We start from the raw sequence: 26,780 nt of genomic DNA on the forward strand, positions 1-26,780 counted from the left end.
TTTAGTTCTGAGAATTCAAGTTTTATTTGCTGGAAACGCTTTGATTTGTTATTTGAAAGAATATAAATGTCCTTGTATCATTCATTTCATGAATATACATTTGATATTTTACACATAATGATGAAATACTGAAGGAAAAGTATCTCACACAAATTGAGAATACAATTGCTATCTTTCATATGTACTAAGAACAAGAAAAAAAAAATATATGAGAGAAAGTCAGAGATAACCAGTCATTGCCTTTCAGACTTTGACTGGTTAGATGTTCTCTGTCACTGCATTGTCGCCCATGGTTCAATTTTGATCTAGTAAGCTTCTGGTTCTTCGTTCTCCTACAAGAGAAAAGAGGTGAGGTTAGACCTTTATGATCTAAGCAAAGACTAGTTATCTATAACCACATACTCGCACACATCATATTCTTCTTATTTTTGAATTTTTACAAAAAATAGCAATGTGCATTCTAAGTATTCAAATGCAAATCACAGAAAGGTAATTTGTGAGTGTCACGAGCTCGTGCTCGAACTTCATAAAAGACTATTTCAAATACCAAAAAATTGAAAAGAGTGAGTTGCTGGAAAATGAAGCACTGTGACAAGGAACAAGCAGAGATAAGAACAAATTTTTTAAAAAAATTGTTAACAGTACAACAGATCAGTTAGAAAACATGGAAGTATTATCTGGAATACTGAAGCATAAACACTAAAACAAGCTGTAAGACAAAATGATCATCACTTTCATGCTATTTGATTGCATTACTGAATTACAGTGCGGTTCCAGATGAAATCTTTTTTGGATTTGCGTATGAAGCTTTTGATTTCATACCAAATAAGCTCAGTGATAGAACAACAACGTTTAAAGTTATAAAAGAATGCAGATATCTAGATGAAGATTATACTGTGCTTAGAATGTTATCATGTGGAATTTCACTTGATGAACCATTATTACAATATAAACTAAGGCAATGTATGCTAGAGGAAATCAAAACATTGAAGGAAGGCAAGGTTCCTATTGATGAATCCTTTTATTTGATGGGTACAACTGATCCAAAAGTATAATTAAAAAAGAAATGAAGTTTGTATAATTCTTGATCATGAGCAGATGAAATTGCAAGAAAGGACTTTGATGGTGACCTGTATTGGGTATCAATGAACACAAAGCTTTTGGAACACTTCAAACATGAAATGGTATGGGAAAGAATGTTACAAGAAGTGATAAAACTTTCAAACAACTAGTTAAAGTAGAACCCTATCTGTCAAGTGGGTTTAGAATACAATGCTATAGCCAGAAATAAGATGAAAACAATAAATTTTTATATGCAAGAAATCGTGCTTCCAGCACTAATGATGTTAACTTTCAAATACTGATATCTACTCAAAACCCAACTAGATACCTACAACATATAATCAAATATGGAGCTATTTCGACATAGAAGAGATAAAAAATGTGCCCCAAAATAAGGTCAAAGCAAAACCTTGCAGAAGAACGTGCTCCCAACACTGGTTCTTAAAATGGTGACAATTTTGTTAAAAGAAAATTGTGCTTCCAGCACTAAAGTGAAAACGCATTTTGTCATAACGTTTCCAAATATACCATCAAATGTAACAGAGTTGTGCTTCTAGCACAACAGCAAAATGTTTATTAAGAATGAAAAAATGTTACCTCCAGCCATAAGAGACCATGGTGATTCTAGAATATTAGCAGAAGAGATGGAAAAATCGTGCTTCCAACACTCAGACACGTAGAGAATGAGCAAAATAGGGTGATTCAAACACTACAGCAATCTGGTGACAACAAACAATGGAGTTTTCTTAGCAAACCCTAGCCGACTATCTCTCTTTTCCTCCATGCGATGTGAAGCACGAATGAACAACTTTTAGGGTAGCTAATATGACTTAAGTCTCTCACGCCTTTCCTGCATTGAATAAATTTTGAAATCTGTGGGAGACTTTTAAGTCGGTTTGCTTTTCTTACTTTCTTTTCACTATGTGTATGTGCCATGGGTTAGAAGTGTTTATAAACACTTAATTATTTTTGTAAATTCATTTGAAAACAAAAATATTTAATAGTGACCTTATAAACTATTCTATATTTTTTTGTTTTAAATGGAAAATCTTTGCAAATATGTTTCCCTTGTTTTCTATCTTTACCTTTGAGGACAAGTAGATAAGAGTGACCTATTTTTAAGAGAGGAGAAAGATTCATTGAAGACTTAGTATTTCAAATCCTTTGGATTATGAAGAGAGATTGTAGAGATTTTTATTTTGGTCGAATTCATACTTTGACCAAGCTTTTTGGAGGTCTTTATGGTCTATTATAACTCTTTTAGAGATTTTTAACATGAGTCATAGGTCCGGTTATGACTTAGTGCAGTTGTTAGGAAGTGAGTCATCTTCTTGATAAGTTTTGACTCTCTTTTTGTAGCCTGTCTTTCTGAATTCGACTAAGGTTGGGATTGTATTTAGGAAGCTTTTTGAACTCATTTAGGGGGTTCTAATTATGCAAAGAGGGAGGCTCTTGTGACATTTTTTGTCCTTGGCAGTTTTTATGCAAAATTTTGTAACTCTTTTGGAGACTAGTAAATACTGGCAATATTTTGGAGCAGTTTTCTATCAGATTCAAGCCTTCTTTCTTCCTGTGTTTGTGTGTCAAGTGCATAACTGATGAGAGATATAAGTGAGTTAATAATTCCTTATTTTCTTTTGTCTCATCTATTACCTTATTGCAGGAGTGTATGTTGTATGCAGGTTATAATTTGTGTCTAAGTTAAATTTGGTTTTCATGTGAAGAGCTCCTCTTCCTTGCTAATCTGTTTAAGGACCTTATTATGAAATATTAATGCATATCTATGCAGAATAGAAATGTTTCATCTTTAGTTATAGAATTCATATAGTCTTCTTAAGAAAGCCATTATTTTCTCAGTATTCCTATCACATTTGGTGTATCACCTGATTCTTTAGTTTAAGTTACAAATTATAAGTTCATTTCCAGTATTTCTAACTCTTTTCCCCATAAGTTTAAAGTAGTTTCATATAATAACTAGAGATTATCCAATAGGAACCAACTTAGAATCTAGAGGTATAATTTCTAGGTACGCATGTCCCACATACAGAAATGACTACCATGTTAGGTAGGATTGTTAAACTGGTATAGTTTAATAGGGTGCAAATTGTCAGCCTTAATAGTTTTGGCACGCCCGGTGGGACTTAAAGTTAGATTTTTTGTTCAAGAAACTCTTGCTATGTGGTATGCTACAGCAAGTTCACCACTTTAGAGAAGCTCATTTTCAGCATATCTGGCAACTCCGTTGGTGAAAGAAGGTGACCAATGCTTAAAATTTCATGAAAAAGACTAGAAGTTCAAAATCTTTTGAATATTTGGAGCTGTTGTCACCCAAAAGAAAAGGAAGAACCTTGGAAAAAACTCCTCGTACAAAGAGAGTTCAGACCACTCCTCCAAGAGTGTATGTTAGAAGAGTAAGATCATTGCAGAATGAACGTTCTATAATACGTTCGGCATCACCAACTATTAGAGAACAATCACCAGCTAATATTTCAAGAGATTTCAACTTTCAAAATAGCAGAAATAACTTTGTACCAGCCATTGTTATTACTGTATCAGCAAGTACAAGCTTAGTATCAACAAATATATCAATACAAGTATCCACAATGGCTTTACCAAGAGATTTTTCTTTTGTACCTTTCAATCAAGGAAGCCCTTTGAATCTACAGCAGCATGATGATATACCATTGGCAGCTTTGAAAGGATTGCTGGAATTCACAGGAGAAGGACAGATCACACCCTTTGAGCACATAAGAGACGTAGCAGCACTATGTAATGTTCACCATGTAACTCAAGAGAATGTAGCAGTGAGATTATTGGCTGCGTCATTCAAAAAAAAGGCATTATAATGGTTTAGAAGTCTTCTTGTGGCTTCTATATCAACTTGGGATGAGCTTGGAGATGCATTCACAAGATTTTTTGAAGAAAAATCAGATCATTTGTCATTGGTAGAGCAGCTGATTACCATCAAGAGAGCACCTCAAGAACAAATGATAGACTTTAATATCCGATTCCAAAAAACTTGGAATAGGATACCTGTTGCGGTAAGGCCTTCTATTGATCATGCATTTTTGTATTATCTAAAAAGTCTTAATAGTGATATTTCGATAATGATTCAATCAATGGGGGGACAATCATTACCTCAGGCTTATAGTATAGCTATTAGGGCAAAAAATAGTCTTATTCAAGCAGGAAAAATAGCCCCTAGGGCTCCCATGCCATATTTTTTGAATATTCATCCAAATATGCCACTTCATATACCTCCTCTTGCTACTATACCTGCTGTTCTAGCTATAAAATCAGCAAGGAGCCAAATTAATGCTATTCCTGGTCCTTCAAATGAACTTCAAGAAATCAAGACCTTTTTACAAACCCTAGGAAATGAATTAACTAGCATGAAAAAGCAGCAATACCAGGGTCCTAGGCTGTCGTATCAAGGGTATAACCAACAGCAGCAAGGAGCGGCTCAATCTTATCAAAATCAGGGGTATAATCAACAATTTCAGCAGAATAGACAGCCATATCAAGGTCAATGACAAAATATAAATCAGAGACCATATCAGCAATATAACTCAAGTTCTTCAAATCAAGCTAATCCAGTGAGAGATATGGTTCCTGCACAAAATAACCTTGCAGCAGATTATGAATGGTGTTATCCATGCAACCAAACACATAATCAGGCCACATGTTCAAATGGAGTGATTAATCAGGTATTTATGGTCCAAAATGCTGCTAGTCTATAGCAAGATGCATCTTCTACCATACCTGAACAACAACAAGATGTAAATCCCAATGAAACAACATTCCTGAATTGGCAAAGTGGAGAATTATGTGGCGTAAATGATGATTCAACAACTGTAACATATGCTAGAGCAAAGAAAAGAGCTCTAGAAATTGATCAAACAACTGATAAAGGTAAAGAGCATATTATACATGTTGGGCCATCATTCACAAAGAGACCAAATATACCACAGAAGCCTACAATCCAGTAAACGAGCAATCAGCCTCACAAAGATGTAGATTCGATTGTTGCAAAAATACACTAGAAGGTACATTCAGCTATACCTTACAACATAGTGGACAACATGAAGAGAATGAATGTGTCTATGACTAAGTGGGATTCCTTATCTATTCCGGGACAAGCTGAGATGTTAAAAAAGGCATTAAATGATCAAGGTGTGCAAGAGCAAATTGTTGCAAATCGTGAGAAGGTGCTGATGATAAATGTTGAACCAAAAAATGATGAAAATAGCAAATAAAAAATAACAGTCCAAGGTAAGGATATGAGACCTCCTCCTTTCTATGTTTCTTTAATCATTGGAAAAAATTTGGTACATAATTGTATGGTTGACAGTGGAGCAACTTGTTCTGTTATGCCAAAAAGAGTAGCTAATCAATTAGAGCTAAAATATGAGCAGTAAAAAAAGGAGTAGTTCAGCTAGATGGAACTTCTGTAAATGCCATAGGTCTCATTAAAAATTCTTTTTTGACCTTGCATGCTTGTCCTACCTTTTCCATTCCACAAGATATATATGTGATAGATTTACCTCCCTATTTTGGCCTTTGCCTATCAAGAGAATTTACAGCTAAGATAGGAGGTTATTTTTCATCTGATTGGACTCATATGATTTTTTGTACAAGATATGGAACAAAGGTGAACATACAATCATAAGTACTTGCAAGAGATATTATAGAGCCTTATACACCTAGCACAATAAATGCAAATTTTTTCAATTTTGGCCAAGATGATTGTGCTGCCCCTGTTTCACATACATCCCCTCCTGAAATTCCCGACATACTTTTAGATGAGTGGGCTACTGAGAATGCTTTCATGGCCGATTCTAGTACTATTCTAGATGCTGGGATAGGTAATTACATGTTTCAAGAAACTGGTTTGGAGTTACCAAATTTAGTTAAAAGAAGAGAATCTAATTTTGAGCAGCAAGATAAGGTTTGGAATATGTTTTTTGATGGATCATGAGGTAAGCAAGGTGCTGGTGGAGGAGTGATGTTAGTATCCCCTAATGGAGTGAAACATTATGCAACCTTTAGATTTGCTTTTTCTTGTACTAATAATACTGCTGAGTATGAAAGTCTGATTCAAGGATTAGAATGGGCAAGGAAAAGGGGCATTAGTTGTATAAAGGTTCATGGTGATAGTGAACTTATCATTAATCAAGTAAGAGATTTACATGTTGCTAAAAATGATATATTAAAACTATACAAACATCATGTATGGGACATTATTGAAGAGTTTTCTGCTTTCAATATTGTTTCTATTCCAAGGACTAAAAATCAGCATGCTGATAGATTAGCAGTTGTAGGTGCTCAATTTGATATACCTGCAGAAATCAGCAAGGACAATGTTCAGCAACATGTCAAGATTGTGGTAAGACCATCAATTCCTAATAATAATGTAAGGTGGCAGGTTTTTGAAAATGATGAATAGATCTTGTAGTTTTTGCTAGAAGAAGATATTTTTGCTATTTCTAATCAGAATAAATTAAAGCAGAATTATGGAGATCAGATAATACAATTGAAATCCAATAAATTGCCTAAAGATTTGGTATCACTTGAATCTATCTTTAATGCAGATGATCAGACAAAAAAGGGTAAAACTGGTTTGCTGGTTTCTTAAGAACATTATGATAGTTTAGAGGTGGCACCAGGGAAAAGCTTGAAATTTGGTAAGGTAAGTACTCCTTTGGAAAAAGAATCTTATGTTCAACTTTTTCAGGAGTTTGCTGATGTATTTGCATGGGAATATGGTGATTTAAAAGGTTTCAATCCTGAGTTAGCACAACACACCATAGAATTAGAGCCTAACGCCAAGCCAATTAGGCAAAGACAAAGACCCGTTAATCCCAAATTAGAGCCATTAATGTAGATAGAGGTTTTTAGGCTAATTGAGAGTGGCATTATTTTTTCAATTAAACATATTAGTTGGGTGTCCAATCAAATCCCCATTAGAAAGAAAAATAGAGAGCTAAGGTTGTGTGTAGATTTCAGGGATTTGAATAGAGCATCATTAAAAGATAGGCACCCTCTTCCCTCTATGGAATAGATACTTCAGTATGTTGCTGGTTTAGAGCATTTTTCCTTGCTAGATGGTTATTCGGGATATAATCAGATTCTGGTAAAGAGTGAAGATTAGTTTAAAACTGCTTTTACCACTAAATGGGGTACCATGGCATACAAAAGAATGTTTTTCGGTTTGTCAAATGTAGGGGCAACATTCCAAAAAGCCATGGATATGGCATTTAGTAATTTGATGTACAAATTTGTATTGGTATATCTTGATGATATCACAGTATATTCCAAAAAGGCGGCAGATCATTAGAGCCATTTAAGGCAGGTTTTTGAATGCTACAGAGAGTTTGGAGTATCTCTTAATCCAAAAAAATGTGTTTTTGCTGTGCATGAAGGTAAGCTTCTGGGATATGTGGTTTCTAAACAAGGGTTATAGTGGATCCAAAAAGGATATCAGCAATTTTAGAGTTACCATTGCCACATCATAAAAAAGGATTGCAGTCTTTTATTGGCAGAATTAATTTTGTAAGACGGTTTTTGCCTAATATTGTTGAATTATTGAAACCATTAACTGCTATGTTGAAGAAAAATGCTGTTTTTGCTTGGACAAAGGAAGCCAAAAATAGTTTTCAAGTTATTAAAGAATCTTTAGCAGTAGCTCCTTCTTTAATCAATCCTAATTTTAGTAAAGATTTTATCTTGTATGCATATGGTGGTTATGATACCATTTCCACAATGTTGGTACAGAAAAATGCAGAAGCTTTGGAATAGCCAATAGCCTTTTTCAACAAAGGTTTAGAGGATTATGAGCATAAATACAATTTTTTGGAAAAGCATTTTCTCACTGTTGTTAAGGCACTTAAGAAATTTAGACACTTTTTGTCTCACAATAAGATTCATTTAAGGGTTGCACACCCTAGTGTCAAAGAATTCTTAATCAACAAGGATTTGAATGAAAAAAGGGCTAGCTGGATAACATGAGTCATGGAGTATGACATGGATATTTAGGTGACTAATTTGGTTAGAGGTAAAGGCTTATGTGAGCAGATTGCTGATGGAGATGTTTTAAGGTCACAAGAGCAAGTAGATACTGTTTTGCTGATTAATGCAACAACTGATGCTGATATGTTAGCAAGCTAGTTACAAAATATGGTTCATTTCTTAAAAACTAGTGAGTGCCCAACTAATTTAGACAAGGAAAAATGAAGGTATTATTGTTTACAATTTGTTCCTTTTGTCTTAATTAATGATGTTTTATATAGAAAATATCACAATGGTGTCCTTCTCAGATGCATCGATTCCGATCAGATTGCAAATATTTTGCATGAATATCATGATGGTCATTCAAGAGGCCATTTTTCCCCTAGAAACACAACATATAAAATTATTAGAGGAGGATATTATTGGCCTGATATCTTTAAAGATAGTCATGTATATGTCAGAAAATGTGTCAAGTGTGCCATGTTTGCAGGAAAATAAAGGCAGCCAACTTTGCCTTTGTAGCCAATTAAAACAGAACAACCCTTTCAAAAGTGGGGTGTTGATTTCATAGTACCAATTAATCCTTCGTCAAGCACAGGACATAAATGGATAATTACTGCCATTGATGATTTCACACGTTGGACAGAGGCAACAATACTCAAGGATGCAAATGAGATAGCAGTCCTTAATTTTTATGATGATATAGTACACAGGTTTGGAGTCCCTGACTTTTTAATTTCTGATAATGCACTTGCTTTCACTGGATTAAAAATAACTAGCTAGGCACTTAAACATGGAATTTATCTCAGTACTAGTTCCAACTATTATCCACAAGGTAATGGGTTAGCAGAATCTTCAATAAGAATTTAATAAGGATTATTAAAAGAACGCTGCAGGAGAATCAGCGAGATTGGCACTCTAAGTTGAAGGCTGCTTTATGGGTGGATAGAATTACTCCAAAGCAAATAATTGGAAATTCACCTTATCAATTAGTTTATGGAAAGGAAGCTCAGTTGTCAATTGAAATAGAATTAACAACATTTGATCTCGCCACTCAATTGGTTCTGTTTGAAGAAGGAGATCCTATGTCAGTGCGATATGCGCAACTACTAGAATTGGAGGAAACTAGAAGGAAAGCAATGCAAAATATGGAGTATCAGCAAATGCAGGTCAAGAAAAGCTTTGATAGAAAAGCAAGAGTCAGAGACTTTAATGTGGGTGATGTTGTTCTCAAATGGGATGTTTTGAAAACTAGGCTAGGCCATCATACTAAGTTTGATCACATGTGGGCTGCTCCATTCCTGATTGCTAAATGCAAGGAGCACAATGCTTTCCAGTTGGCTACAATGGAAGGGGATATCTTGCCAATCCTTGTGAATGGGATTCACCTCAAGTCTTGTTTTGAGGTATGAGTTTCAGTTCTACCTTGTATATATTAGGTTAGTTTTCCTTATTTTGAATAAGTCCATCTGCATTTATAGTTGAGTTTTCCTAAGCGTTGTCCAAGCGCGTGTTAGTTTCTTGTTTTCCTAGGTTAATTTCTTGTTTTCCTTAAGTTTTAGTATGGTCAAGTTGCTGGTTTGTGTTGATAAGCTTTCATAATTCGCCCATCTCATTCATGCATGCATCAATACATGTGTTTAAATGAATACATATACATAACAAACACATGCATACACACATACATAATGTTGCAGCTAATCAAGTCCTGCTGTCAACATACATACATGCATATTCACATATACGCTATTCTACGCATTCATTCAAACTCACCCATTCATCCATACATCAATAACATGACCAGATTATGAAAGTTTCGCTTCTAAAGCTGTTACTTGAATTTGGCCATACATGTCAGTAAGCTAAATAAGAGCTTTTAAGTCCTATTAAACTCACGTACATGCATTCAAAACTCAACCAGCAGCTTTAGAAGTCGCGTCATGTCAGGTCTGGGTGCTAGGATGCATTTTATTTTCGGACTCCATGCCCAATGGATTTTTTAAGGCTACTGATCAAGTGTCTAGCAGGAAGACAAACAACAAGAAGTCGCCAAAAATGTTACTTAATTTTAACACATGTTAAAATTCAGTTCTGAGAATTCAAATTTTATTTGCTAGAAACGCTTTCATTTGTTATTTAAAAGAATATACATGTCCTTGTATCATTCATTTCATGAATATACATTTGATATTTTACACATAATGATGAAATACTGAAGGCAAAGTATCTCACACAAATAGAGAATACAATTGCTATCTTTCATATGTACTAAGAACAAGAAAAATAAAATATATGAGAGAAAGTCAGAGATAACCAGTCATTGCCTTTCAGACTTTGAATGGTTAGATGTTCTCTGTCATTGCATTGTCACCCATGGTTCAATTTTGATCCAGTAAGTTTTTGGTTTGTCGTTCTCCTGCAAGAGAAAAGAGGTGGGGTTAGATCTTTATGATCTAAGCAAAGACTAGTTATCTATAACCACATACTCGCACACATCATATTCTTCTTATTTTTGAATACGTACAAAAAATAGCAATGTGCATTCTAAGTATTCAAATGCAAATCACAAAAAGGTAATTTGTGAGTGTTACGAGCCCGTGCTCGAACTTCATAAAAGACTATTTCAAATACCAAAAAATTGAAAAGAGTGAGTTGTTGGAAAATGAAGCACTGTGATAAGGAACAAGTAGAGATAAGAACAAATTTTTAAAAAAAAATTGTTAACAGTACAATAGATTAATTAGAAAACATGGAAGTATTATCTGGAATACTGAAGCATAAACAGTAAAACAAGCTGTAAACCAAAATGGTCATCAATTTCATGCTATTTGATTGCATTACTGAATTACAGTGCAGTTCCAGATGAAATCTTTGTTGGATTTGTGTATGAAGCTTTTGATTGCATACCAAATAAGCTCAGTGATAGAACAAAAACATTTAACTTTATAAAAGAATGTAGATATCTAGATGAAGATTATACTGTGCTCAGAATGCTATCATGTGGAATTTCACTTGATGAACCATTATTACAATATAAACTAAGGCAATGTACGCTAGAGGAAATCAAAACATTGAAGGAAGGCAAGGTTCCTATTGATGAATCCTTTTATTTGATGGGTACAGCTGATCCAAAAGTATAATTAAAAAAAAATGAAGTTTGTATAATTCTTGATCATGAGCAAATGAAATTGCAAGAAAGGACTTTGATGGCGACCTGTATTGGGTATCAATGAACACAAAGCTTTTGGAACACTTCAAACATGAAATGGTATTTGAAAAAATGTTACAAGAAGTGATAAAACTTTCAAACAACCTATTAAAGAGAAACCCTATCTGTCAAGTGGATTTAGAACACAATGCTACAGCCAGAAATAAGATGAAAACAATAAATTTTTGTATGCAAGAAATCGTGCTTCCAGCACTAATGATGTTAACTTTCAAATACTGATATCTACTCAAAACACAACTAGATACCTGCAGCATATAATCAAATATGGAGCTATTTCGACATAGAAGAGATAAAAAACATGCCCCACAATCAAGTCAAAGAAAAACCCTGCAGAAGAACGTGCTCCCAGCACTGGTTCTTAAAATGGTGACAATTTTGTTAAAAGAAAATTGTGCTTCTAGCACTAAAGTGAAAACGCATTTTGTCATAACGTTTCTAAATATACCATCAAATGTAACAGAGTCGTGCTTCTAGCACAACAACAAAATGTTTATTAAGAATGAAAAAATGTTACCTCCAGCCATAAGAGACCATGGTGATTCTAGAATATCAGCAGAAGAGAGGGAAAAATCGTGCTTCCAGCACTCAAACACGTAGAGAATGAGCAGAACAGGGTGATTCAAACACTACAACAATCTGGTGATAGTAAACAATGGAATTTTCTTAGCAAACCCTAGCTGACTATCTCTCTTTTCCTCCATGCGATGTGAAGCACGAATGAGCAACTTTTAGGGTTGCTAATATGACTTAAGTCTCTCACGCCTTTCCTACATTGAATAAATTTTGAAATCCGTGGGAGACTTTTAAGTCGGTTTTCTTTTTTTACTTTCTTTTCACTATGTGTATGTGCCATAGGTTAGAAGTGTTTATAAAACACTTAATTATTTTTGCAAATTCATTTGAAAACAAAAATATTTAATAGTGACCTTATAAACTATTCTATATTTTTTGTTTTAAATGGAAAATCTTTGCAAATATGTTTCCCTTGTTTTCTATTTTACCTTTGAGGACAAGTAGATAAGAGCGACCTATTTTTAAGAGAGGAGAAAGATTCATTGAAGACTTAGTATTTCAAATCCTTTGGATTGTGAAGAGAGATTGTAGAGATTTTTATTTTGGTCGAATTCATACTTTGACCAGGCTTTTTGGAGATCTTTATGGTCAGTTATAGCTCTTTTAGGGATTTTTAACATGAGTCATAGGTCCTATTATGACTTAGTGCAGTTGTTAGGAAGTGAGTCATCTTCTTGATAAGTTTTGAATCCCTTTTTGTAGCCTATCTTTCTGAATTTGACTAAGGTTGGGATTGTATTTAGGAAGTTTTTTGAACTCATTTAGGGGGTTCTAATTATGCAAAGAGAGAGGCTCTTGTGACATTTTTTGTCCTTCGCAGTTTTCATGCAAAATTTTGTAACTCTTTTGGAGACAAGTAAATACTGGAAATATTTTGGAGTAGTTTTCTATCAGATTGAAGCCTTCTTTCTTCCTGTGTTTGTGTGTCAAGTGCATGATTGATGAGAGATATAAGTGAGTTAATAATTCCTTATTTTCTTTTGACTAATCTTTTACCTTGTTGCAGGAGTATATGTTGTATGCAGGTTATAATTTGTGTCTAAGTTAAATTTGATTTTCATGTGAAGAGCTCCTCTTCCTTGCTAATCTGTTTAAGGACCTTATTATGAAATATTAATGCATATCTATGTAGAATAGAAATGTTTCATCTTTAGTTATTGAATTCATATAGTCTTCTTAAGAAAGCCATTATTTTCTCAGTATTCCTGTCACATTTGGTGTATCACCTGGTTCTTTAGTTTAAGTTACAAATTGTAAGTTCATTTCCAGCATTTCTAACTCTTTTCCCACAAGTTTCAAGTAGTTTCATATAATAACCAGAGATTATCCAATAGGAACCAGCCTTGAATCCAGAGGTTTAATTTCTAGGTACGCATGTCCCACATACAGAAATGACTCCCATGTTAGGCAGGAGTGTTAAACTAGTATAGTTTAATAGGGTGCAAATTCTCAGCCTTAACACATATTTCTAGCATGTTAGAGCTGAGCCCCTATGCCTTGACTTAGCAACTTTAACCTTTTGTGCCTTTGATATCCCCTCACACTTAAAATGGTTCTCCATGCCATCTATCTTGTCCATGGTTGCATCTATATCTATCTTTCCACTGAAAAGTGGTACACCTTCCAAAGCTTTTCCTCCTAGGGCTTTGATAGCCTTCAAGAAGGGCTCTTCATTCAAGATAGGGTTAGGTTCAGGGACTACATCCTCCTCTGCTACCTCTCTACCCTTCTCAAATTCTTCTTCTTCTTCTTTCCTCTTGGCTGCTTGAGCAAATGCATCCAGTTGCACCTTTACCTTTGCTAGGGATTCTTCAAGAACTCTTTTCTTCTCCCTTTGTTCATCAACTTCCTTGGGGTGAACCCACAATAGTGTGTTACACTTTTCGGAGGAAAAAATTCCTCCAAAATTGAAAAAGATGAATTTTTTGCCCAAAAACTTTCGATAGAAAGTAATCATATAGTTTTGATAGTAAGTATGAAAGTTTCTATAGAATATACTTATTAATGTGGCTAGTTCGGCATTTTTCACCATGCTGGTTTCACCTACTGACTCTCCAGTAATTGCAGACATCCACCAACTTTGCCTAAGTCTTTAACTTGCTTTGATACCACTGATGTGACAACCAATCTTGCTCACAAACCCTAAGCTCTCTAGGGTCTTCTTAGGTCTTCTAACTAATCAAATAGGGCTTCTTTCACACCCCATTCCTCTGAGGATTCTATCAAAGAGATCCCACTTTTTCAATTGGTGCACATCAATAGATTAGTACAAGATTGCTCAAACTTTCACAAACACACAAATAACCCCAATGCTCCTTGGACCTTTCCATATGGTCAAATGAATAACTAGGCATGCCTTAGGTTACTCATCAACATACTACACCCAAAACAAGTGCAAAACCCTATTCAAATTGCAATCCACAGGTTAATTTGTACTCAGTTGCTTGGAAAAAGGCTACAAGAATTCACCCTCCAAACGCACTAAAATTGAGAAAAATCCCTTAGCAGCCAAAAAAATCACCTTTCTGGATACCCTTTTTGGAGTACTTGAATATTTTGTAACTCCTAAGCCCCAACTTGTCCATACAACCCAAGCAAAATTTTACGCTTAATTTGAGGGTTTCAAGGATTTTAGTGTTGTTCGGATTTTAAACCTCCTAAAATTCTTTACCAAGATTCTTCCTTTGGATTGGAGTTAGCCCTCACCATCTACTTATTCACCACATTCTTGGAAATAAGAATTAGACCTTTGAATCCACTCCAAATGCTCCTTTTCAGATTTGTGATCCCTAACCAAAGATGGTTTGCTTGCCTAGGGCATCACACTAAAAATGCTTGATGTGCTTCCCATGGTCTCTCCTTTTCTGTACATAATGTACACGAAGTCTAGTTCCAAATCTCAATTGGTCATACACTTCATACAGTGGGAGATGGCCCTAGCACTCCATTTTATGCTAGTTGCTCGGTTCAGAACAACAAACTGCTAGAACACAAAACAATTAATCTAAGCACACAAACCCTATGAAACAACATACAAAATAAAAACAAAAATGAAGGAAAAACTCCACTAACACTTCTAACTCAGAAACCCTAAGTTTGATCTTTAGAAAGCATGGGAAAACACTGAAAGCAAGAAATTGTTGTAATAAAGAATATGCTGATTACATTCTATACACTGTCATTTCTCCTTCTTCCAACCTCTTGAAAAGGTTGAGTTCGGCCTTATGTAGGCTTGAAATGTACATTTTCAACTAAGTTAAGTGGTTGAAGGGCTCCCATGAAGAAGTTTCTCTTTTTGCATAAAAGTTGCAAAAGTTGTCAATGACAACTTTGTAAGAAATGAGCAATTTTTGCAATTTTGCAAATTATCTACCCAAATTTGCTCTAGTTGCCACCAAACTTTCTAAAAGGCCTAAAATGTATCGAAAACACCTAATAAGGACCCTAAAACACTTGCTTTCCCTTTTTGGCCCTCAAAACCCAAAAATGCTTTATGGAGCCAAATGAGCACTTTTTGAGAAAATTAGGAGCAATATTTTGCATTGTGGGACTCTTCAAATCTATTCAATTTCACCTTACGACCAAGTTGATCCTATTATTACTCTAGTGATGTGGCTAGCATCACTACTAGCCAAAAACACCAAAGAATAACTAGGTCTACCCTTTAGCCTACCTAGGTGCTCTTGCACCATATCTCCTAGATCCTTAAAATATTTGTTACTACTTCATAAAGACCAAAGACCTTCTCAAAGATGTTTTTAGAATAAGATACGACACATGTTCTAATGGATTTGAACTAAATCATGAACCCTCATGATATTTGATAAGGTTCATGAATGCCCCTTAATGGTTAAAGGTTTTTAATACTCATTTATTTTCCCTTTCCATGTGATTGTTTACCGCATGGGGTAAATAGATTAATGCACATAGACAATAAACAAGAACAGTAGTACTCCTTTTATTATTCGCATATATGCTAAAGAGATTACATAGTGCTTCAAATGATGATTACAATGATAATCCAAAGTTGTACGAATACCATTTTGAAAAACCTTGCTGAAGGGGCCCGTCAGGTACATAATATCTATTGATGACATCATCCCCCCCAAAAGACAAAAGTCATCTCTGGACGACAATTACAAAATATCTGAGACAGATTAACAAAACTAAATACGTTAACTGACTAACTACAATGAGATACACCACTTTCACATTCATCATGTGCCTGCACCAAATTGGTCTCCAAACCATGTTGCATCTGTAGCATTTGCTAACACAATAATGTCTCCTTAGTCAAGCTAACCTTGATAGCCACCCATGCTGCTTTCTCTTCCAACTCCTAGGTACACGTAGCCAAGTGTTGCTCTGCTGCCCTCAACTAGATGATCAGCTCCTCCCGAGCTCTCTATGCATCCACCAAGATAGCTTCATGTCCAACACCTACTCCAAGTGCCTCAAATCATATCACCCTTCTCAAAGGGCTTGCTCTATTAATCTCTCCACCTCTGGCACACTATGCTTGTAGCAGCTCTAGGTCTCATCAACTAGTCACACTTTCCACGATTGATAACTAAACTGACTAGAGGTCTAGGGGCATTGCCCCCAGCGGGGTCAAGGGGTAGCACTTCTAGCCAACCACTTTTTTTTTCTACCTATTTATGTCTTTCCCTTCCCTTTGACATAATACATTATTCATTCTGAACATTTTTTATTTGTCGTCTTTTTTTTTTAGCTGTAGATTCTTCCTCTTCCTGCAGACTCCATTTGTTCTACTTAGTTAGGTCAGTTACCCCTTGACACATAGAACTTCTTCTCCTTCCCTGGCATTCGTATGGCCCTCCTTCAAGACTTTATGAATAGCTTTTGGCTTCTGCTATCCTCCTGTATTCATCCAGTACTGAAATGTACATGCCATACAGACCATGTGAAACATAAAAAAATGTGGTCTCCTAGTTCTCACTATGCAAATCCTGTGTCAACTCCTTGCTGTACAGTGGTCAACATATACTAGGTAATCGCCGTACAACGGTCTCTGTAGTCCTGAGCAATAAAATTCCTCCCACTGTTCTTTTTGAGTGTATGACCTTTAACTTTCTTTACTAGCATACAAAATGCCTGAGATGCTTTCCTAATCTCCCGAATCAAGCCGTACAGTGCCCACAGACCATATAAATTGGCCGTATGACGATCATATAGCTCCTGCATATGAAAAACTCCATATAGTGTTTAAATAAAAAGGGGGCCATACGGTGTCTGAATAAAAAGGGGGGCCATACAATGTCTTTACACCTGAGAAAATACCATATGGGCAATTAAAAAACTCACTAAGGCAAAATCTGTACGGTGGATAAATCAAGCACTATTTCTCTTTTTTTTTTGTATGGTGCTTTTCATTTTTCTAAAGATGTCGTACAGTGACCTTTAGTAATTTAACTTTTTTTTTTTTCCATTTTTATTTCTATTTTCTATTTTTTTCTATTTTTTTCAAGTTTACTACTTCTCGATATTCGTTGACGACGGAACAAGTCACACATGATACATTTTCAACTTTGAACCGTTCACCATTTCTGAAATTTCCTACCTGTATAGTGTCCATAACTTTATTGCTCTATTATTAGCTACTTCCTAAATCTGGTATGGCCCGACCCATTTGACTTTAAACTTGCCTGGTCTGATTTTGTTCCATCCGTCATACTTCAACACCAGCTATCCCAGTTGAAAATTGTTCAGTTTCATGTGTTTATCATGCCATGCTTTTCACCTATTCTATGTTACCTTCATGGCCCATTGTGCCTACAGTCATCGCTCATCAAGTTTATTTAAGTTACACGATCTTTCTTTCAGGTTCTCCATATCGCCTAGCTTGTTCTCGACACTCGGTACCATGAATTCCATTGGCTACCACTCATTATCGTCAATAACTATATTCTTGATTTTAGAACCTTCACTTCGTACTATTGAAGCTTTTATTAAACCCTTCCCCTTTGTTTCTTGTGCAGACTGTATGATGTGTTTTCCTTGTTGCTAGCACCTTTCTACTATATCCATGGTTCAACATAACATTTTCTTTCTGCACGGTTTGTTTATTGTGTACCATACGATGAAATCTTTCCTTTTTCTAGGTTCGTACTGTATGTACTTCCCTTCAGCTTTTTTCGTGACCGCCTTTCCTTCTTCCACTTCTCTATATTCCTTTAGACATTCATCTCCCTCTGCTTTCTCACCTTTGTCAACCCTTAACATATTACAACTCGAAAAGAGCTCGTAATCCTCCATCTACCAATGGAAAAGACCATTCACCAAATCCAAATCATCGTCTGTCAATCTAATTTCCAACTATAGAACTCCTTCCTCGTTGGGTTCCAATTGCTACTTTCCTTCATCCTTTTCTTTAGAATCAGATGATATGGCTTTTTTGCTCACCATTTGTGTGTGTAAATCAATAATGAATCATTATCCCCTGCTTTGCATTGATAGTGTATTCTTGTTCCAGTCATGCTTAACCTTTTGTTATACAAGCCATCCCTAGCCCAAAATGGCATCATATCCTCTCCTCTTCAATGGGATGATGACAAAATCGAGTAGGAATGACTGTGTTCCAATAGTCACTGGTTGTGCCATCAGGATTTCCAATGATTTGATCCTGTGCTGGTCTACCATGAGCAACTAGAATGTAGGTGGCCACAACATCAGTTGTCCCAACCTCTTCCAGGTATCCTCCGGTAACACATTCATGCCTAACCCTCTGTCTACAATTGTGTCTATTAGAATAGTTCCTACAATTCCCATTTTGACGACCGTTGGATGCCATTCAGATGTAAGGGCTAGTAGCATTGAGTCTTCTGTACTTGCTCCACTTTTCTTCTCCCTTCCTTGTTCTCTTGGTAATTTAGCAGTTGGAGCAATGTTTATGAGTGTCAATCAAAGTTGAGGAATTGTGAGTAGTAGATCGTTTATTTTGACTGGTACTTCAGTTTGTAGTATCTACCATACAATGTTATGTTCTGCGCAGTTCCTTGTTGAGGTACAAGTAGTGTCCTTCAAGTGAGCTTTCTTTGCCTACATTGCTCTCTCAATTTTGGCCCACGCTTCTTCCAATCTCTTCTTTTCTTCTGTGGAGTCGGGGTATAGTTTTTCTTGTTCTCATGTGATTGCTAGAACTTCCTCTTTGTTCATCCCAATAGTGATCAAATTCACTCTTAATTTTGGGCACTTGGCATCTTCATGGTCTCCTAGACCGCACCATCTGCATAACAACTTTGGTGCATTTACTGATGTATAGTTTCATGCAAAGTGGCCCCACAAATTATATGCTCGACATTGAACCATCGGACGATCGTTCGCATTGTACTAAATTTGACTGTGGCTCCCATTATTATTGTTGGTATTGCTGTTTTTTCCTCTTCTATTATTTATGTACCCACCCGAAGTGGCACCATCATTGCTGGTGTTTCCACTCCCTCTGGATGTAGAAGCCTCCTGTGCCAGGAGCACTTGTTGAGGTCCTCTCATTTTCATATTGAAGGGGCATATTTTTATGGAATGTCCCATAATTTGGCAGATCTCATAGAACTAGTTCTTTGGACAGGGTCCCTTCGTGTGGCCTTCCATCTTGCATTCGGTGCACCATAGCTCGTATCCATTTGTCTCTTTCTGCATATTTTTAAATTCTTTCATCATTCAGATCATATCCTTTTGGAGGGCTCAGACCTTTTTGCTGCCCTTTTCATCATCACCGCCATCTTCTTCCGCAAATGCATCATCTGAGTCGGATGAGCTACTTTTCTTTTTCTTTTTCTTTTTTGTCTTTTGTTCACTCTCTAAGTTCATCACCTGATTGTATGTTTTGGTGTATGACGATGGTGGCACAATTTTTATTTTCTTCCTCAATTCTGGGTGTAGTCCTTCAATGAACCATCTCTTCTTCAGCCCATCATCCGGCTTACTTTCCATTTTGTTTATTAATTCTTTTAACTTTCTGGCATATACACAGATGGTTTTATTTTTCCCTTGCTTTGTGGTGTAGGTCTCTGCTACTATCTTATTGTCGTCCCACAGTAATTGAAACTCAATGATAAATTCCTTTTTAACATTTGCCCATGTAGTTACTTTTTGGGGATCCGCATCAGCAAACCAATCAATTGATACACCCCTTAGGGTTGCCAAAAATTGTCGGACCCATTCATCTATATCAGTTATGCCATTTTCCATCCAAATTGTTTCACATGTCTTATAGTGTTTGATTGGATTGGCCGTTCCATCACTATCAAACTTTAGCAACTTCTCCTTTGGTCTCGCCAGTATTACTGGATTTTGCGTATGGGCATTGTTCTGTATTGCTCCACTGGCACCGTTTGGCATTGCAACACTAGTGTTGTTTTGCACTCTGACATCAGTGCTTTGTATCTTGGTAGTTTTTACTCCGACACTGGAACTCTATATCCCTGCGGTTTGCACTCTAACACCAGCGCTTTGTACTCCCACATTGGTGCTATTTCGAACAGTCATCTTATCAACATTTATGTTCTTTGGTGAAGAAGGATTGTTATTAAGCGAAGTTGTTCATTTCGAAAGTGTATTGCGGACGAAGAGTTCACTTGATGCTCATGATCCCTTGGCACTCCAAGTTGTGCGAGTCAATTCCCTTCCATCTGGATTCTCTTCCCTCGGCGTATACAAGTTCAAAAATTCCTCCCTTGCTTCTTCCACCAAATCCAACTGCTATCGAGTCTCTTCCAACAATTCTTCGGTGCTTCGATGTCCGTTGGCAATCTGTTGAAACCTCTATCTACGCTTGGCCTGTTGTGCCAAAATTAAATTTTCTTGTGTGGTGCATATTCCATCTTTTCCCTTTATCTTATTTCTATCCTTATTAAGCTAATTTGGAATTAGTCTTCATTCCTCTGCCTTCATTCTAGGTCCATTGGGCAACAACACCAAATGTTTACCGCATGGGGTAAAGAGATTAATGTACATGGACAATAAACAAGAACAATAGTACTCCTTTTATTATTCGCATATATGCCGAAGAGATTACATAGTGCTTCAAATGATGATTACAATGATAATCCAAAGTTGTACATATACCATTCCGAAGGGGCCTGTCGGCTACATAAAAACTATCAATGACATCAACTCGTCGGCTACACAAGATTTACCGATGATGTCAACCCATCGACTACACAATATCTATCGATGACATCAAAAAATGTTTACCGCATGGGTTAAATAGATTAATGCACACAGACAATAAACAAGAACAACAATACTCCTTTTATTATTCACATATATGCCAAAGAGATTACATAGTGCTTCAAAATGATGATTATAATGATAATCCAAAGTTGTACATATACCATTCTGAAGAACCTTCCCAAAGGGGCCCGTCGGCTACATAACAATTACCGACGACATCAACTCGTCGGCTACACAATATCTACCGATGACATCAACCTGTTGGCAACACATTATCTACCGATGATAGTGACTTTCAGATATTAACATATGTTATTCAAGTCACAAAACTGATGCCCATATGCTATTGTCATCAATACCTGCCCCCTACATATCACTATCCTTCCCATCTTTATAACTGACATCAGCCCTTTTTCTCACAGTCATAAAGTCTTGTCGTGTTCCTTGGCAAACTCAAAAGTATCACTCTTTCATGTTCATCATTATTTGAAGTACATGTCCTTGTACATGGAATTTTCTTTATAGCCCGAGGATCTTTTTTTCATATTTTGGATTATATCTCGCTTTCTTCTGATTGCAGAAATCATTTGTTGTCCATTCTTGCTTATGTTTATACATTCTTAAAACTGATCTTAGCACTTCCATAGCCTACTTTCATCACTGCTATACAAGCTTTATGTAATGCTAACAATGAAGATGCCTTTTCTTGCTTTTCATTCAATCTGATTAACATCATACTTTTTCATCTAAAACAACTTTACTTTGTAGCTCCCCTCTCTTGATTGTGTTGCCATTATGACACTTAAATGTTTCCTCTAATTTCTTTCTATGCTAGATCTGAAATTGTGCCTTATACTTGCTCATTTGTCCATGGGCATCCTCTTTAATATTGTCTTGAAAGTTTCGTTGCATTAGCTCTAGTCTTTCAACGAAACTTTTAATCTTCATCCCATCTTTGGATTGGTTACTTGTATTCTATATTGACTAACATTTTTATTCTAATCCATGTAAGTATTGCTACAACTTAGTCTCTTTTTTGGTGTCATCTATTTTATCATGATTGTCACAAATTTCTTATCACTGTACCTTTTTCTTTTGAAGATCTTGATTTTTTTTATTAATCTACTACTATTTATGTTACAAGATTCAACAATTGGCAGATTAATGGATTTCTGAATGATTGATTGATTACCAGAGGAACAAATGTGTTCCTTATAAAGAATTACAAGGACGTTGTTTCTAAAAGAAACAACGTACGCTAAAGACAAAATTAGAAACAAAACTAGAGATAGGATAGGAAAAATTCCTATCTGGACTGAAGACAAAAAGAGACACGATAGGAAACATTCCTATCTAGACTGAAAGATAGACTTTAGACAAGTACTTGACTATTATAGAAAGTATAAGATATTATCTTAATACCCTCCCTTAATGGTCAACGTATGGATGTCAAAACATTCTGTGATAACTGAGACCCTCCCTAGATCTATAGAATGCTGAAACCAAGAAGCTTTTCCAAAAGAGTGCTATGACTCAAAAAAAATTGACAAACCCAAAAAAAAAGAGACAGATTCAAAAGGCAAAAAATGCAGCTTTGTCTTGATTAGAAAGCTCGACAACTTTTACTATTGGCTAGGAAGCATTTTACCTTGGTTGGGTAGCCAAACATTTTTGGCACTCGAACTTCATATGGCCAAACTTGTGACAATAATTACACTGCACATTTTGCTTCGTAGAGCCATCCAAGGATTGAGCAAAAGGCTGATGCTAGGAAGGCTGAGAAGACTAATGGTTGCTGATGTTTGGTTGAAAGGATTTTGTAGCAAATGCCTGCTCTGAGGAGGCTAGAGAAGCACTGCTGCCAAACTGTTGTTTCCAACGATCCTGCTGCAGAAGTTTGGTGCATAATTTTGGAAACTTCAGATCAACATTAGTTGATGTAATGTTGAGTGTTTCTATGAAGTTCTCATAGGACGATGGTAGACTTTTTAGAGTGATGATGACCATATCCTCTTCCTCCATTTTTTGACCAATAGCTTCGAGCTAATCACGGATGTCCTTAACCTTTGTTAGATGCTCTTGTAAGGACATATGTTCATCCATCATAATGGAGAACAACTAATTCTTCCGAAAGAATGCTCGACTTTTGTCAGATGTTTCATACAGCTCCTTCAGATATTTCCAGATTTCTGCAACTGACTTGCCTGAAAGAATCTGCGGTAGCTGATCATTGATAACAAAGAGCTTAAGAAGCATAATAGCCTCTCAATTGCGATCATCAAACTTGTCCTATTTTGCTTGGTTGGAGGTCAGACGAGTCTTTGTGCCTAGAACAAGCTCATCCAAATGACGATATTCGAAGATTGTCAACATGCATTGCTTCCAGTGATTATAATTGTGGCCATTGAATCATAGGCTGCCCTCCAACATTAGATTAGTCAAAGATGCCATTTGCACGAAGTTTGAGGCAATGTTGAGGCTGACCCAGAAAAAAATGACAAGTGCCCAGAAGAGTAGACAGAAAACCCAAAAGGAATTTGTAGTCGCAATGTAAATCTGTCGGCCCAAAAATTGAGGGATGAAAAATGAGGTACCCAAAAATTTCCAACGAAGACCCAGATGAGATCTCGAAAAACCCACCAAGAATCTACAAACAAAAATAAATTTGGAGGTCAAAAACTAGGGTTTCAAGAAAAACCCTAGTTGGCAGCTTTGAAGGTCAGATTTGTAGGAAAAATGACGGATATAGGTAGATTTGAGATGGGTAGATTTTAGACAGGCGGATTGAACACATTTTCATTGCATTTGGAGGGAAAAAAATCAGATTTCGCAGTGGCAGACTTGCTGAGAAAAAACACAGAGCCGTTTTGAGAAAACGACACCAAGAAAAGAAAAATGCAAACCTTTTTTTTTTGTTCCATGATTTCGCAGACGAATGTGGCCCAGAAGAAGTCGAATCCAATCACAAATCTGGCAGTTGCTGAAAAAATCGTGATTGGAGAGAAAATACTGCAGTAGAATTTCAAGGACATTGTTTCTAAAAGAAACAACGTAGGATGAAGACAGAATTAGAAACAAAACTAGAAACAAGATAGGAAACATTCCTATCTGGACTGAAGACAAAAAGAGATAGGATAGGAAACATTCCTATCTAGACTGAAACACGAACTACAGACAAGTAGTTGACTATTATAGAAAGTATAAGATATTATCTTAATAATTTATACATATGTTCTTTACTTCATCTTGGGACTATGCTTTCACAATGTATGTATGTGCTTGCTTTATCTTTCCATGACTATCATATCTTGCAAGAAGTGTTTATTTTATTTTATCTGAGGCTTATAGAGTGCCTCTGCAAAGACTCTTTTGTCAAGGGACATACCTATTCACAAGTTTTGGACTATGCTTTGTCCTCAAATATTCTTATTTATCTTATAGGACTGCCTCTCTATAATCTTTGTTGTCTCTGTGTATTGACATTAACATGTCCACACTTCAAGCTCCTTCAATCTCCTTTAGTTTATGAGTGTTACTCAATTTTCACACATGTTCAGATGGAGTAAAGCATACATGTTTTATCACTTACACATTATACTTAGAATTGCAAAAAAGAAGCATTTTTTATTTATATTGAAATAATATATAATGCTTTTTGAATTATTCACCATGATGGTACAATTGATATTTACAAGCGTGGAATAAAGATGTTGAAAGTGAATTTCTCTTACACATTTGATAGTAAGAGTAGTCCCTATCTACTGATATAAGCTCCTATTCTACCAAAATGAATAACATGAAAGGAGTATAAAGAGAGGAAAGGTCATGGGCACTAGTCATTGCCTATAATGATTGGTCGAGTTGCATCCATTTGCTACCCCGAATCGCATCCCTTCCATGCAGCCGATCCCTGCATTCATAAAGAAAGATATGTTAGATCCAATAGATTTAAGCAATGCTAATACCTCACTTTGCCTCATATTCACAGTCTAACATGCTATTCATCTCAATAAAATAAATACATACATCAGTAGAGAAAGAGGACAATCAGGGTAAATGTTTCAGTATCAACATGTTTGTTTCTTGTATAGCTGATCATAACATATTGAACTATTTGTGTGGGACTGATTCATAATAGAAAAGAAAAAGCATTAAAGGGACAAGTCATTTTGAGTTGAAACCTTTTTTTTTTAATATTAGAAAAAGTCAAACACTAAAGGGACAAGTCGAATAGGATTGAAACCTTTTGTTTCAAATAGAATAATAGGGCAAAAAACATCAAGTTGCTGCAAAGAGCAATACAAGCATGCTTGAAAGTGAAAAAGCTACAGGATGAATCAGAAATGAAAAGTAAGATGAACAAATACCAAAGATTAAAAATAAATATCGTCATATTTAGACATCAACAAATGATGCAGTCCGTATAAAGTGTTTTATTTTGAATATTTCAGCAACAAGCAATAATATTTAACTGCAAGATTACATGATCAAAGTATAGCAATACAAATACAAGAAATAGTACGAATGGAAAATGCAACCATCAAAGAAATAACAAGAAAGTTTGAATGTGATCATGAGTATATCTTCCAGTCCATCAATTACCTTTCTGTCAAAGAATACAAGAGGGACTATACTTGGCAACGTCTATTTATATATAACAGATGTCAGAAGCAAGCTGTTACAATAAACACATAGCCAGAGCCATTACATGGAGTGGCAGTAGCAAATCATAGAATGGCCATAAAAACAACTTCCAAAATTGGTCATTACAATGAATACCCAGCCATAATGAGTAGGAAAAATTCCGTTTAATGGCAGTTCAAACATCAAACAATGTCAACCAGTTACAACACCATAGAATAGAGCAACAACCAGACAATGAAATAGCAATATAACAACAAAGAGATCCCAGTCATAGCAAACGACATGGTAACAACATCATATAAAATATCATAATGGCATTCGAAGGTATAGAGAATACAAAAATGCAAAAGAGAAAGAAGCCGACTTACCTAGTCCAAGCAATGGTGGCATTACAACAAATAGAGACCCTAGCCCCATTTTGTCTTTCAAACAGCAGCCACGTCATGGAGTAACAACTACAGCGGTCATGCCATAACAGTAAATTGTAGTAGTTATATCCAAAAAACCCAGTAAGTTGTAGCCAACCATGTTTCCCAGCCAAGACAAGGAGAAAGACATTCATGGCATGGAACAACTTCAGCACTTGCGACATGATAATGAAGAACAACTCATGGAGTAATAACATGAGCAATCGTGCCATTATAACAGGGCAAAGAACAAGAAGAGCTCAAAAAAGAAGTGCCATATCATCAATGTCCAGCTACAACAGACACGACATACATCCGTAAGGAGAAACCAAAGCCACAACATGGACAAGAATCAGAGCCATGAAATGAAATGAAGCAAAGACATGAAATAGAGTGATTAGCACTCATGGCATCAAAACAAAATCCATAAAAAATCGTAGAAAAGTCGTGAGTTCCTTGCTTTTTGGCTAGGGTTTCTTCAAACCCTACTCTCCTCTTTTCATGAATCGACAAAGTGCAAATGAAAGAAATATCCAACCTTTTTCTTTGTTATGAATGCCAAATTATGTTAAATTTGAGAAGATTTCAGGTCCATCTTATGTTGGAAAGTTTTCTTTTTAATATTTGTTATCAAATGATATGTGATTCAATTTATAGTTGCA

General features: G+C 35.9%; 1 long non-coding RNA gene across 1 annotated transcript; it reads right to left on the bottom strand.

The window, feature by feature from the left end:
- Positions 1-26,640, bottom strand: LOC149544297 (uncharacterized). The gene is made up of 4 exons (XR_016355765.1): positions 26,080-26,640; positions 24,911-24,977; positions 10,395-10,486; positions 1-332 (listed from the first exon to the last, which is right to left on the bottom strand). It is a non-coding gene; the product is annotated as an uncharacterized LOC149544297 (long non-coding RNA).
- Positions 26,641-26,780: the final 140 nt, after the last annotated feature.

This window comes from Cupressus sempervirens, chromosome 8, assembly GCF_028749045.1.
Source record: "Cupressus sempervirens isolate cs-2001-9-10 chromosome 8, ASM2874904v1, whole genome shotgun sequence".
Lineage (NCBI taxonomy): Eukaryota > Viridiplantae > Streptophyta > Pinopsida > Cupressales > Cupressaceae > Cupressus > Cupressus sempervirens.